The sequence below is a fragment of the Palaemon carinicauda genome, chromosome 5 (genome assembly GCF_036898095.1).
Source record: "Palaemon carinicauda isolate YSFRI2023 chromosome 5, ASM3689809v2, whole genome shotgun sequence".
Taxonomy (NCBI): domain Eukaryota; kingdom Metazoa; phylum Arthropoda; class Malacostraca; order Decapoda; family Palaemonidae; genus Palaemon; species Palaemon carinicauda.
Genome location: NC_090729.1, coordinates 42,971,417 through 42,986,015, shown reverse-complemented (window position 1 = coordinate 42,986,015; position 14,599 = coordinate 42,971,417).

Below are 14,599 nucleotides of genomic sequence, written 5' to 3'. Positions count from 1 at the left end.
TCCCATCATCCGAGCTAAAAAGTGAATTTAAAACACAAATCAATAGACAATTACGCTAAGTCAATGAAATTCAGTTAAGAAGGCAAGAATTATAACAAATTCATCGAAATATTTAAAAAAGAGCACTTCTTCTATCCCATCATCGGCTTAAGTTCCTTAGAATAAGGGCGTTTTAATTACGTCACGCCATGTGACTGTTCTTGTGTTTCATTGGTCCCCTATTCTGACGTAATGGTAACGTCATATGTCACTTCCTGCTTCCCGGCAGGTGGCGAACCGGCGTGCATTTCTATTGCGTGAGTCACTTGATATGTTTCATCGTTTGGGGATTGTTTTTGGCGAATTGAACGCAACCTAAGCACTTTTCACAAATATTTGCTTTCGAGTACAATCTGACTTTAATTTTTTTATTCTCCTCTCTCTCTCTCTCTCTCTCTCTCTCTCTCTCTCTCTCTCTCTCTCTCTCTCTATTTATTTCAATGTCTCTATCGTTTAACTAACGAATAAAATTCATAAAATACTTAACTAAATACATATATCACATTATTCAAAGTGAAATGATTTCCTTAACATGAAATATATATATATATATATATATATATATATATATATATATATATATATATATATATATATATATATATATATATATCTATATATATAGTATATAAACATATATATATATATATATATATATATATATATATATATATATATATATATATATATATATATGTATATATATATATATATATATATATATATATATATATATATATATATATATATATATATATATATATATGTATGTATGTATACATATATATATATATGTATATATATATATATATATATATATATATATATATATCTATATATATAGTATATAAACATATATATATATATATATATATATATATATATATATATATATATATATATATATATATATATATGTATACATAATGTATATATATATATATATATATATATATATATATATATATATATATATATATATATATATATATATATATATATATATATATATATATATAGATATATATATATATATATATATATATATATATATATATATATATATATATATATATATATATGTATGTATGTATACATACATATATATATATATATATATATATATATATATATATATATATATATATATATATATATATATATGTATATATATATATATTTTTTTTTTTTTTTTCAAAAAGGCCCATAAAAGAAACACAGGAAATATGAATAAATCACACTATATTTCGGTCAATAAACATCGACCCTCTTCAGGATGTAAAGTAAAAGTGAGAATTACAGTGGAGAGTGACGGTTTATATATGAAAGCAAAAGGGTGTGTTCAATTGTTCTATAGTTGTTATAATTGCTGGAAGGATTAGCCAAATTTAATTACATCCAGGTGCGTGTTCTTATTGTTGAGCCGCTTGGAGGAAGTCTTGACCTCTGATGCATGTCTGGTGGTCGGTCTCCGTGGATTATCTTCTTAATGATAGGGTTAAGAAGAGTATTGTCCACTGTGTCAGCTTTCCATTGGCCCCCAGATAGGTTTATTGTGTTTGATTGATTTATGATGGCTGATTCCAGGATTTTCCTTCTGTACGGACAGGTACTCTTAAAAAGCAAAGACGACTCACTCCAGTTAATCTGGTGCCCTAAATCCCTAAGGTGAATGAAAATCCCCGAGTTTTCATACCCATATCTAACAGATCTTTTGTGTTCGGATAATCTTTGAGATAGCGAACGGCCAGTTTGCCCAAGGTACACTTTTTCACAGTTGGGCAAACTGGCCGTTCGCTATCTCAAAGATTATCCGAACACAAAAGATCTGTTAGATATGGGTATGAAAACTCGGGGATTTTCATTCACCTTAGGGATTTAGGGCACCAGATTAACTGGAGTGAGTCGTCTTTGCTTTTTAAGAGTACCTGTCCGTACAGAAGGAAAATCCTGGAATCAGCCATCATAAATCAATCAAACACAATAAACCTATCTGGGGGCCAATGGAAAGTGACACAGTGGACAATACTCTTCTCAACCCTATCATTAAGAAGATAATCCACGGAGACCGACCACCAGACATGCATCAGAGGTCAAGACTTCCTCCAAGCGACTCAACAATAAGAACACGCACCTGGATGTAATTAAATTTGGCTAATCCTTCCAGCAATTATAACAACTATAGAACAATTGAACACACCCTTTTGCTTTCATATATAAACCGTCACTCTCCACTGTAATTCTCACTTTTACTTTACATCCTGAAGAGGGTCGATGTTTATTGACCGAAATATAGTGTGATTTATTCATATTTCCTGTGTTTCTTTTATGGGCCTTTTTGAAAAAACATGTTAAACTGTTCGATTACAGTTATAAATAAGACATATATATATATATATATATATATATATATATATATATATATATATATATATATATATATATATATATGTATATATATATGTATGTATATATAATATATATATATATATATATATATATATATATATATATATATATATATATATATATATATATATATATATATATATATATATATATACATATATATATATATATATATATATATATATATATATATACATATATATATATATATATATATATATATATATATATATATATATATATATATATATATATATATATGTATATACAAAATTAATTTTCAAAACTAACTTTACAGTTGCATCATTATTCTTTCTTGCTTTTTTCACTTATAGAAACAATTGATAACATCTCCTAGTTAAAGGTAAACATCAATCTATAGTGTAAAACAATTGCAATGAAATGAGCAATTTAACTCAGTATTTATCTATATACAGTCAATTACACAGGCATTTAAAAAGTAATTTTTAGTCTTACATGTTTCTATTTTCCTCATATGGAGGAGGTTTACAGTTTGCAAATATCACTGATCAATCAAACGGGATACTATATTTGATGGAGTCACTAAAGTCTAGTTCTAATACAATAACTATTTTTTTCAAAATCACTCAAGTGAAAAATAAGAAAGCGTATGTATTGAAAGAATATTAGAAAAATAGAAATAACTAAAACGACTATTTTGAATGTAATAATTCATTGCACAGCTTCACTACAGTGGCTTGTTATTAAAACATATGTTGTATTTTTTCTTCAAATGTTATCTAAAATGTCCATTCTTTTTATTTCATGAAATATTGGCACTTGAATGTAATTTTCCAACAATATTATAGAAAAAATATATATAATACAAAGATTGATTACTTTTGCAATTAAGATCTGCATAGTGTTTTTACTCGTATATAAAAGCAGCTGAACTTGAAATGTAAATTCTTTCTCCGATGAAAAATATATTTTTCTTTTCAAACACTCTATGTTTTTCATTTAATAAGTTTATGAAACATTTTTGGATGTGCAGATATGAATTTAGTAAAATAAACAATCAACCTAATATAGATAAATCCAATTGCATCTACAAGCAGACATTTTCAAGCACGCCCGTACGTGTTTATTTTTTGACATATAGGTGAAAATATTTTCTATATTAAAACGAATGGAGTAAATTTAGCAAGGAATAAATCTTAAAACGTTACGAAAAGAGATCAGAAACCTATATCGGAGCTAATGAAGTTTGAGAGTTATAGATTCTGAGGTGCAAGCAAAATCTATTGCACCGTTCAATTTCAAGGCGTTTTGAGATGGACACAAGAATAGAAGTGAATACCAAAGTTGCTTTTCCTGGGAAAAAATAACGATAATAGAATATCTCGTCATATGACTTTTAGAGTTTGCTAACTAGAAATTTATCTTCCAACCTATTCTTATTGTAAAATTTATATTTATGCTTTCACTCAACTCGGATATTAATTATGAGAACAAAAATAATTTTTGCTGAAGAAAGTGTCTTTACTATGTAAAATTCAATAATCAGATAAATATAGAATTAACATTTCTTCCCAATCAGAAAAACATAGACAAGTAAACTTGAAATAATATTAAAAAGAAAAATGCTAACAGAAAAAAACAGAGTGAGTGTATCAAATTGGAAATAAAAACAGGACTGATAAGTAAATCTACTCATAAATAAAAGAATCATCAAAAGAAAAGGCCGTTTATATATTCTTTGAAATATACTGCATACAGAATAATAAAGTTTAATCTTATCTTTATTTATTAGTGACTTCCGTAGTATGTTATGCAACTATGAAATATAATGAAAAATTGAGAAAGATAATAATGTATGGCTAATTTGTAGAGGACATCTTCCAATAACTAACAATTAATAAACATGCTTAGAAGTTTAGTTTCCTTTCATATATTTGTTTTGAATTTCAATAGTTCGGATAAGCTACAAATGATTTAGTAGCGATATGTTTTTATCTAGAAATTGTCGTATTATTTTTATTAGCAGATATATGATATTTCGTTCGTCATTCATGATACCATGATTAATTATTTTCTTTAAAGATCTTATGATACCTAATGAAATGTTTGTTATTCTTTTTATCCTATATGTGACCTTTTGTTTTTTTTACTTTGAGACCACTATAATATTAAAATAAAATATAAAAAATGGATGTTATTTTCATAGTCTACTAAACTTTACTCATTTACCAATCATTATCACATAATCACACTGTAGATTAAACATAATGAAATTCTTCGGTAAATTACTTAGTCTACTTAATAACGGAGATATCTACAAACAAAATCCTTTTTACTACTTTCCCGGAACTCAGTTATATGTGGGACTTATATACAGCTAAGTCTTTTCCTATTTTACAATGTTTATCGATTTTGCCTAAGTAAGTGGGAGTGAAAGTATTCATTTCTAATATTTGTTACATATTAAGTAAATCAATATTTTAGAACAAAATTAATTATCATAGACTACTTGAGTGTAAGCGTTCGATTTAGTAAGAACAAAGCCGTTTGTCTGTTTGCCAGTTATCTTTATTTTCTCTTTTTATACCTGGAATGAGGACTGATTAATACTGGAGCTTTTTATAAAGAAGACTTGCTCTTTTATAACAGATTACCTTAAGAGGCTTTTTATTAAAATCATCTTTGTTTGCCTTAATTTGATGAAGGGATAATACTAATTAGTTTCATATTTCTCTTGCATCATTTTACAAAATGCCCGGCGGGTTAAATTCTTATTAGGATGTTTTCAAAACTCAATAAACCAATTTGCACCAAATAAAAACAGCTTTAGAGACCTCTTCACAGACTTTTAAGGTTTATTAATTCAACATTGCAAAAAATATTGGAAAAATATGATGCAAATCAAAGTATTGAAAAGAAAAGGACGCTACTTGAGTAGGTCTTCAATACCTTCTAATTGAAGCTACAAGAGTCTAACTAATTCTGAAATGCTGTAGGGAACCAATAACTTTTTTTTTTCAGCGAGAGAGAAAACAAAAAAAGAGAAATAACAATATCGTATTCATATCCTCCAACATTTCGTACCACCGGAAAGTATTGTATTTTATAAAAGGGCATCGACAGGGTAGTTTGGTGCCGGGGTTATTTTGAGGTAAAGTTTTGGGAGACACACAGTTAGATTTTTTTGTATAACATAAATTGTTTCCCGCGAATTATCCTCCAAGTAAAAGAATAGTATTCTTTTTCAAAATATTTTTTCTACTACGCTTTTAAAAAAAGGAAAAACATCACTATTTAGTAATGAATATAACATATATAAAATATGAGAAATAACTTTAAAAACCATATACAGTATATGTTTATTATATTAAAAAAAATGAAAAATAAATTGAAATAAATCAAAATTTCATAGAAATTCATTAATTTTCTGAAAATACAGTGCTTGGATCAAACTCACCCGTTGTTGCTTAAAATACATCAGAATTAAGCTTAATAAAGCTGTATGAGATTAAATTATATGTCTAAAACTAAAACAGTAGAAAATCTTTGTAAGGAAAAGGTATTTATTGAGAAAAATACATTTTACTTACCTTCATTGATAGTTGATAGCTACTGGGCTCCTGGTCCCAGATTTCACTGAAGATATTATATCCCCTCTTATAATAAGCTAAATTGAATGATACAAACTTATGAGGGAATGGATCTATAGTTGCGTTGTACTCTTTATTGCCATGTCATTCTATACATTAATGTTCCTGAGTCCATTTTAACCAGCTTGGAAACCTAACTTCCCCAATGATTGTTTACGGCTTTGTATAATTCATATAATATTTCATTGTATAATTTTCCCGCAAGCTTTTTAATATAGACTTTGTACCAAAGGTAAGTAGAATTAGGAATTCACTTGCATTGCTCCATGCAGCTAATCCATGGCTATCTAACACGTTTTGCTATACAAATGATGCTATTTTAAACCTATTTTCTGTGTGTATTTTCATAATCTTAAACTTAAACCGATTCACATCAACACTTCACAATTATACCAATGTCAAGATTTGTCTCATAAAATTAATTTCAATCATTTTGCCAAAATAACTACACATTTTGTATTTTTTCAAACTAAAAATGTTCCAAAAGTATCATTCTCAGAGTGTGAACACCACCTATTCACTGATGTAATCTCCCTTGAGTTTTTTTTCCACGATCATAATTTATTAAAGGAATTTCTTTTTGTATATTTTTTGCACACTGTCTTCATCGATATCAGGAGGAGAATCTTCATAATTAGATGTCATGAAAGGAAACCCTGTATTTGCAAAACGTTAGTGAAAAAAAGAAAAAAAAGAAAAAAAATTTGGTCTTTTGGACATTTCGCTTGGCCATGACAGTTCTGAACGATTCGTGATCAGCTGATTTCACGACACGTGGTAGCTCAGAACTTTCAGTAACCCTTGCGTGAAAAGTATTTATTGATGCTAGAAATAGGCCATTAATTAACAGAGGCCCTCATCCTTGGTATGGTGATATAGCATATAAAAAAAAAATGGTCAGGAAACTCAAAAAATAGTATAAATTAGGCATCCGCCCAAGGAACAAGTCAAAGCAATGAGTTTACATCGAAAGCTGTTAAGAACTAAATAAGTTACAAAGGGCTTGAATTCAGGATATCGTTAATCTGCCTAATGATATTTCTTTGGCACGGACACCCAATAGGTTGCATCGAAGGTAATAATATATGGATATAAAAATATACATTGATGAATTTTCTCATAGAGTAGCGATGCCAGTGGTCCTTATAGCCAAAATCCAAAAATATCTAGATTTGTTCATCCAAATGGCACTTAGTGCCATTGAATTTTCCTCTCATTTTCCCATTTATTTCTCTGTCCACCGTTAAGTCCCTGGAATATATATATATATATATATATATATATATATATATATATATATATATATATATATATATATATATATATATATATAAAACGGATTTTGAACGAAGCGAAAAATCTATTTTAGGGTGACGTAGCCATGTTGTCCTGATGGAAGTTCCTAAAGGGTAGCTTCCTAGGGTATATTTGACTACAGTGATATTCCCAGAGAATTTTACCTTAAGGTATCCAGAATTCTAACTCCTGGAGCGAATATCCCTAAATAAATCTAACAGGGATATCGCATAATATCAGAGGACGTATTCTTGACACGCCACATAGCTATCTTCACCCCAAACAGTGTTAACGCTTCGAGAGGTACAGTGATAAGAATCTAAAATCGAGAATGAAAAGAGAGACGTTCATAAGGTATCTCTCCTATTCCATTTCCAGTGTGTATATGAAGAAGACAGCAATGCCATCTTTACTCCTTGTAGCGATACACGAGGTGCTACAGATATTGTATTATAGGGAGGGGTCAATAAGCCCTTTTTACAATAAAAGGAAGGGCGGGTCCATCAGGACGACATGGCTACCTCCCCCAAAAATAGATATTTCTCTTCGCTCAAAATCCGTTTTTTGGGCTCAGGCCATGTCGTCCTGATGGAAGTTTACCAGAGCATTACTGTATCTGTGGATTCTCAACAGGTGCCATACCCTCAAGAAAGTATATTCCTGGTCCGTCTAGACCTAGAGACCTATGATGTTACCGTCATACATCATTTCATCTAAGCATGAACTATGTTAGTGCTTCCGCCCCCCTACAGGGAAGAGTCGAACTAGACTCTGGAAAAAGTCTCGAGGAGTACATATTACCTATGGATGACAAAATGACAAGCCTGTATATTGGTCTCAACCTATACATTATAAAGCATAGTTTGTATAACAGTCACCAATGTAAGCATGAATTACTGACATCTCCCCCAGTGTGTTTACTCTAATTAAAGTATAGGACAACAGTTGTATCCGTATAGGAACAAATTTTGCATCTCCACCATCACCCCTTAGGGCACAACATTAATCCTTCCTAAGGAAGGATTAAGGCGAGTGAATGTTTGCTTGAAGTGATGAACAATCTTAAAAGACATTCCATGTTAAAATTATCCATATTTTAAACTTAATGCTCCATACATTTCTAATAAATAAGTGTGGGCGAATAAGACGCAAAGTTCACTATGACCTAGTTTATTGAAAACTAATAAACATATAGATCAGTCAACATTTATAAAATTTATGAAATGTGGATGATATCCATAAAAGCATAAAGAAAATAGTAAACAGAAAATATAGTTTCGTGTAAGAAAGGAAACAGATTTGCCACTTTAATCGAATTATTAATAATGTTGATACAGTCTGTATTACAGTTTATTCACACTAGCGTAAGAAACGCTTGGCACATGTGTCTGTATTATGCTTAGTTCACCAAAGTCAATGGAACAGTTCGTAAGGACACGTTAGTGGCCTATCACTCAGTCTGTAGTAACAGTCTGTGACTACACACCCACCCTTAATTAATTATCCCAAATTAATTTTACTGTTCCTCGTAGATTTAAACAGCAGGTTTAAGAATTCTACCTGCTGCTACCACAGACCTCTTGAGTTATTCCACTTGCTTCATATAGTGCATAAAGAACACCTTGGATGACTACCAGCCGGTGTACGAACGAAGATGTTCAAAGTCCATATAATTTAAGAAATTTATGGAAGAGGCAACTTTCCTCGGATCATGACTTGTGGGTCTACTGTCTGGACCCGCTCTGCGAATAAAATAGGTAGGTTTTGCCCTTAGTTGTTTCAGAGATAAATTTGAACCCGAGGTTTCTCCTCTGAACAGCTGTCCTCCCTTAAAGTCTGAAGTTCTATGAAGATAGACCTTTAGGCACTCCACTGGAGATAGAAATGCATCTTCCTTCAGAGGGCAGATTCTCTAGGGACCCCACCTGTTGGTGGGTAGCTCGTTCTTGGTAAGATACGTTGGGTCTGGAAATAGATTCAGTTCTCCATCCAAGAACTGGACGTGGCATTCCTCTCTAGAGAGAGCCACTATTTCACTAACTCTGGCCCCCAAAAGCGAGTGCAAACAGAAATATGACTTTTTGAGTCAAATCCTTCTAAGCGCACTCCTCATTGTTCATTATTTAGGCAAAATGAAGAATCTTATCTTGTGACCATGAAATGGGTCTTGGAGGCGCTGAAGGACTATGCTTAGCACGGGCCTTCGGAATTCATTAAGATCGTCGTTATGAAAGGTCGACCTGAAAGGCATATAGAATCGGTCTTGTCAAGGCAGACTTGCACATTGATATTGTGTTGGCTGCTAAACCCTGCTCATGAAGGTGAATGAAGAATGATAAACAGAAATCTGTCGAGATTTATTCTGGTTTCTTCGCCTTGACAAAGGACACCCGCTTCTTCCATGATGCCTCATATTGTCTTCCGGTTTCCTCCAAAAAGTCTATACTGCCTCTTGATACCCCGAATCTTTTTCTCATCGCTAAAGAGAGAAAATCATGAGATGCAGGTTCTGGGTTTTCTGTGATGAAGCAAAGACAGTCGACTTCTGTACTCACTGAGACAGGGTTGGATCCGGTAGCGGTACAAACTTCAGTCGTAGTTCCAATGCCAGTGGGAACCATACGCTGTTTGGCCACTAGTGGGCCACTATTGCCGCTTTCCCTTTGAAGGATCTCAGTTTGTCGAGGACCTTCAAAAGGAGGTTGTGCGGAGGGAACAGGTAAATCCTGGACCATCTGTTCCAGTCTACGGACATAGCGTCCACTACTTCCGCTAGCGGATCCTTGTATGGGGACACATAACGATGTATTTTTTTTTTGTCTTTCGTCGCAAAGAGGTCTATCTGCAGTTCCGCGACCTGACTCAAGATGAAGGAGAACGATCCTGCATCTATGGACCATTCTGACTCTATTGGAGTAAACCTGGATAGAGCGTCCGCTCTCACGTTGCGGAACCCTTGAATGTGAACTGATGACAGGTGCCATTTCTTTCTTTCCGCCAAACAGAATATGGCCAACCTCACTTGGTTGATTTGAGGTGACCTCGACCCTTGTCGATTCAGGCATCTCCCTATCACCTCGCTGTCTAGAACCAATCTTATGTGGGTCGAGTGGCGAGGAGATACTTTCTTTAGTGTCAGAAGTACTGCCATGGCTTCTAGAAAGTTGATGTGAAATGACTTGAAGAGATTGGACCAAGCTCCTTGGACTCTCTTCTGGTGAGAGTGGCCTCCCCAGCCTTCATTTGAAGCGTTTGTGTGGATAGTAACTGACGGGGGAGGAGGTTAAAGAAGTATTAATTTTTTCAGTTGCTTGGCTTTGGACCACGGCTTGAGAAGCGTTCGCAGTCGAGTCGGTAGTGGTCTCATTAGATCTCTTCGCTCGTTTGATGCGTATTTTCTCCAGACTCCTGTTGCATCCTTTAGCTGTGCTCTTAGCACTGGCTCTGTTATCGAAGCAGACTGTAGAGAGCCTAGCACTCTCTCCTGTTGGCGTCTTGATATCCGTTTGGATTTTAGTAGTCTCTTGACAGATCCTGCTATTTCTTTCCTCTTCTTGGCAGGAATGGAAAGTCGATTGGATTCCAAATTCCAGTGGATTCCTAACAACTGAAGTTTCAGAGCTGGAGATAGTCGAGACTTTATTATGTTGATCTTGAATCCCAGATGTTCCAGGAACTGGATTACTATCTTGGAGGCTTGCATGCATTCTGTCCTGGATGCTGCCCACACCAGCCAGTCGTCCAAGTAGGCCACTACTTGGATCCCCTTTAGGCGTAATTGATGGACGGCTGCGTTCGCAAGCTTCATGAAATTCCTTGGGGCTATGTTTAGCCCGAATGACATGGCTCTGAAGGCGTAAAGTCTTCTTTGTAACTTGAAGCCTAGGTAGGAGGAGAGGTGACGATTAATTGGAACGTGCCAATAAGAGTCAGACAAGTCTATAGAGACGGTATATGCCCTTTTGGGCAGTAGGGTCCTTATGTGTTGAAGTGTGAGCATCCTGAACTTGTAGTTCACTATGAACTTGTTGAGTGGCGACAAGTCCAGAATGACTCTGAGTTTTTCTGAGTCCTTCTTTGGAACACAAAACAGCCTTCCTTGGAACTTGATGGACTTAACTTTTCTGATTACTCTTTTCTCTAAGAGTTCTCGGACATATTCTTCCAGAACGGGGGTAGAGTGTTGGAAGGACTGAGGAAATTGAGGTGGAAGACTGCTCCAGCTCCACCCTAGTCCATTCTTTAATAGGCTGTGGGCCAAGGGATTAAAGGTACAACGATCCCTAAATAAATGTAGTCTCCCTCCTACTGGAAGTATCTCACTCCTGCTGTTGTGGACCTGAGGCCTTGCCTCCTTGACCGCATCCTCCCCTGTATCCCCTTCCCCTTGAAGGGCGTCTAGAAGAACCTCTGGCTGTTCCTCTAGCTTTTGAGCGAAAGGAAGAAGTCTGCCTTTCAAAAGCTGGGTTAAAAACCGGCGACTGTGTCACCACTTGTTGAGGCACCAACTGGTACGTGGTTGGAGGTTGTACCCATATCTGAGGCACCACGGTCGCAGGAAGTTGCTGTTGTTGCTGTAGGTAGGGCTTAGCCGTTCGAAAGGATAGCCTAGGCCTTTTTGTCTTCTTCTTGGATCGGGGACTCTCATCCGGAGAAGACTTTCTCTTAAGATTTAAGCACCACTTTTGGAGAAAGTTCCTCTGCTCTGTGGCGGCCTTGTTTACTACCTCTTTAACAACTTCGTTGGTAAAGAGGTCTTTACCCCAGATGCAAGAGGAGATCAACTTCCTCGGTTCGTGCCTCACCGCAGCCGAGGAGGACACAAACTCTCTACAGGCTCTCCTAGCTTTAAAAAAGCTATAGAGATCCTTAGTAACTGTGGCCAGATGGGTTTTGGCCGCTACCATGAACATGTCCTGGTTCTTGGGGTCACTTGCCATCGTTTCTAACGTCGTTTGCTACGACATCGAAGGTGCAAGTCTTTCTTTCATCTCTTGTTCTCTGCGCAAGAGAAACTCTAACAACTTTGGAAGTTCCTCACCAAACTGACGTTCGGTAATATCAGCTTCCTGCTTCCCGACAGAGAAGGTAAGGTGGACGTCCTTCCAGTCTTTTTGGTCCAGGGGTAAGGTCAGGGATAACGGTTTGCATTCCTCCAAGGAGAGGCATGGTTTCCCTGCCTCCGCCGCCTTCAAGGCTGCCTTATATCCCTCTTCCATGAAGGGAAAGGCTCTGGTTGGAGAGGCCACAAAGGAGGGAAGCTTCTTACTCTAGGCTGGCACCTTTGAGTTTGTGAAGCCCCTCTCTTTCATCGAGCTCGTTAGTAGCGCCTGTGCTTTACTATGGTCAAGAACTATGACATCCTTCGGCTCTGTATCGTCCTTTGAGGCTGGCTCCTTCCTAAGACGGACATAGCAGTCTGGGTAAGAGTCTTTGTTGGGCAAAAATTCCACATCTTCCAGGGGAATTGAGCCCAGCTTCTCCGATATAACAATCTTCCCGGTTGTCATTGGTATGTGTTCGGCATACCTCCAAGGATTGGTATCCGAGCACAAAGGAAGATCCTTCACGTTGAGTCACTTCTGGGGCCCACGTGATGCTGCAAGTCTACATATCTCTAGTTTCATCGCAGCTTCCTTTTCATCATTTTTCTTTTGTATTTGTTGAATCATCTCAACTATAGAAGAAAGAGTCCTTCCCAGATCACCTGGGATAGCAGACGATGTAGAAGGAACAGGTTCTGGGGCCGGAACCGATGTAACTGACACCTCATCAATTTCTTCCTTTTCTATTTCTGGAGCTTGGGTCAGCTCATCCTCTTGACCTTCTCCCAGAAGGTCCTTCTCTGTATAATCCGACCCTTCTGACATCCGATCGTCCAATTGGATGTCTTGAAGGGCGGCCGAGACTTCATAATCTACAGGATTCTTGACAGTTGGTATCTCCTCCTGAGGCTGAGGAAGGACTGCATCAGCCGATGCCTTAGGGAAAAGGTAGGCCCTCATCTTCTCGTTTGGAAGGTAGGGGCCTGTAGTGTTTTTCTGAAAACCCCTCACCCAGGTTCGTAACTTTTCCCTAGCAGCATCCCTTGACTCCACCGACTTAGGGGTGTCAAATGCCTCGGTAATCAGGTTAGAACATATGGTACATACCTGAGGGTCCCAATACCGGAGATCACCTTTGGAGGCAGCGCATGCTGCGTGCCTCCTGCATAACTCATGTCAACAGAAGTTCTTGCTGCGGACATTGCAGAAGATACTCCCGCACTTCGGATGGTCCTCCTGTAAAGAGAAGAAAATCCATGAGTATCAAGTAAAGGCTTTTCACTTATTATTAGAACATGTAGCTTATAAAGTAAAGCTAGAGAGGAAAGAAGGAAAGACACATACTTATATTTCCTGCCCAGCCAATTGCTGTAACCTCCCAAGATATTAAAACTAAGGTTAATTCTTATTCTAGAATACCTTATATATTTTCCTAAGCGGAAAGTTAAGGTGTAGCTCACACCTTGAAATAAAGTTTTAATATACGGGATAGAATGAATAAAGAAAGAACTCACTTTCTATATATTGTACAGTCTCAACAAAAGGTTGTAAAAGATAACATTAAGTATGTTGGAAGAACTTTAGTGTTACAACAAACTCTGTACTGTAGTTTTATTAATGCAGTTTGTACTACACCACAAATATAATAACTACTGTACATCGCATGCAGTCGTGCCGGCCGACATTTAGCCCTGTATAGTTCAAAGGTATGCTACCTTTAACTAATAGGCGGCAGGTCATTGGCTCGTAAATGTGTGCAACTGAAAACACTACCACCTGGCTGCTGGCCGCTAATCGTAGTGGCCGGCAGATCTTGGGATGTGTTTCTACTGCCGGCAGGCAAAGGTAGCGATACGCATGCCGGCCAGCAGTGACTACAAGCCAGAGAACCTCCACCTACCCGGCTGCCGGCCGTTTAAGCCGGCAGTCGGGATAGGAGTACAATACATTACCAAGAGAAACAGTATGGATGTAAGGTTATAAGGAAGCATTGCCATACAACCTTCCATCCAGAAAGAGTGAACATATGGAAGGGGAGAATGTAGATTCAGGCTTCCTATAAATCCACAGCCTGCCGGGCTCTACCAGCAGACACGGAAGGGAGACCAAGGGAGGCCTAGGGTTCACTCTGCAGAAGAAAAAGGTCTCTGCTGGCTGGCAATAACATGCCGGCCAGCA